This window comes from Bos indicus, chromosome 11 (genome assembly GCF_029378745.1).
Source record: "Bos indicus isolate NIAB-ARS_2022 breed Sahiwal x Tharparkar chromosome 11, NIAB-ARS_B.indTharparkar_mat_pri_1.0, whole genome shotgun sequence".
Lineage (NCBI taxonomy): Eukaryota > Metazoa > Chordata > Mammalia > Artiodactyla > Bovidae > Bos > Bos indicus.
In genome coordinates, this window is record NC_091770.1 from 81,879,104 (window position 1) to 81,881,018 (window position 1,915).

Genomic DNA, 1,915 nt, shown 5'->3' on the forward strand with positions numbered 1-1,915 from the left:
GATTCCCACATGGAGCCTTTTAGTACCTTCTTTGTATACCTTTTATAGACACAAGGTCCTCTAAGGAGAAGCAGAACGTTAGAAGCAGGAGTTGGCCACAGGGACTGAGACAGAAAACTAAAAGGGCAAAAATGAATTGAAGAAGTTTCACTATGGCCATTTAATAGTAGAGGTACTCAGAGCCCATGTGTTTTCAAGGGGGGGAAAGAAAAGGTCTCAATTATCTGAATCTTAAGTTGTTAGCATAGATACCACTCAAGATACTTTTCAGAGAGTTTATCCCCATTTTGCTGATCCTATTTAGAAAAACATGTTTTGCCCAATGGAGACTCAAATCATTGAAAACAAATAGCTATGACAAACCTAGATAGCATTTTAAAAAGGAGAGACATCATTTTGCCCACAAAAGTCCATATAGTCAAAACTATGTTTTTTCCAATAATCATATACCGATGAGAGAGTTGGACCATAAAGAAGGCTGAAAATTTGTCTCACAGTTGTGTCTGATTCTTTGCGATCCCATGGACTGTAGCCAGCCCAGCTCCTCTGTCCATGGAATTCTCCAGGCAAGAATAATGGAGTAGGTTTCCATTCCCTTCTCCAGAGGATCTTCCCAACCCAGGGTTCGAACCCGGGTCTTCTGCATCTCAAGCAGATTCTTTACCAACTGAGCCACTAGGGAAGCCAGTAAGAAGCCTGAGTACCAAAGAACTGATGCTTTTGGTTATTAAGTGGCCCCGAAGGCTTTTCTAATGCTGACTTTATAACTCTATAAGACCTGTCTGACTTGATGCTGTGGTGCTGGAGAAGACTCTTGAGAGTCCTTTGGACTGCAAGAAGATCAAAACAGTCAATCCTAAAGGAAATCCACCCTTAATATTCATTGGAAGGACTGATGCTGAAGCTGAAGCTTCATTGCTTTGGTCACCTGATACAAAGAGCCAACTCATTGGAAAAGATTCTAATACTGGCAAAGACTGAGGGCAGGAGGAGAAGGGGGTGACAGAGAATGAAATGGTTGGATGGCAACACTGACTCACTGGACATGAGTTTGAGCAGACTCTGGGAGCTAGTGAAGGACAGGGAAGCCTGGTGCGCTGCAGTTCACGGGGTTGCAAAGAGGTGGACATGGCTTAGTGACTGAACAACAGTGAAGGTACATTTCTCAGAATTAGAAAAAAAAAAAGATGAAAAACTTCAAGTTGAAGAGGAGAGATGAGGGGTGGAGATGATATCTGATATACCATAATGAGGTTCAAAGCAAAAATTCTAAAACTTCCAAAGGAAAGATACAGATCATATATGAAGGAACAAGATTTTATTTTCCAGCAGTAACACTGATGCAAGGAGATAATGAAGTAACATCGAGTATTTGAAGAAAAGGAATTTAGAATTCAAAATATAATTTCTAGCCAAACTGTCATTCATATATGAAAGCATGATAAAAATATTCTCTGGCATCCAATACTTCAGAAATTTTTCCTCACAAAGGCAAACATTGAAAAGGGATCAAACATGTTGGTAAAATTTGTATCTGCCTAAAAAATAAGTCTTCCCTGCAATGTGGGAGACCTGGCTTCAATCCCTGGGTTGGGAAGATCCCCTGGAGTATGGAATGGCTACTCACTCCAGTATTCTGGCCTGGAGAATTCCATGGACTGTATCATCCATTGGGTCGCAAAGAGTCAGACATGACTGAGCAACTTTCACTTTCAAAAAAATAAGTTAGGGCTTAAAAAGTAGGAATTTAACTATAATAATCCACAGTTTATCCAGAGATTTAAAGTTTAAACAACATCAATATGGTGGGTATGGATGGAGAGCTAAGGAATATGAGAGGCTGCTAAGTTCTTACCTTCTGTAAATTGATGTGGGTACTGATTTTTAAAATATAATAAAAGATTTTTAAATAATG

The 1,915-nt window shown here is 39.6% G+C and overlaps 1 non-coding gene across 1 annotated transcript; it reads right to left on the reverse strand.

Annotated features, from left to right (window-relative positions):
- Positions 1-610: 610 nt before the first annotated feature.
- Positions 611-682, reverse strand: TRNAL-GAG (transfer RNA leucine (anticodon GAG)). The gene has a single exon. It is a non-coding gene; the product is annotated as a tRNA-Leu (tRNA).
- Positions 683-1,915: the final 1,233 nt, after the last annotated feature.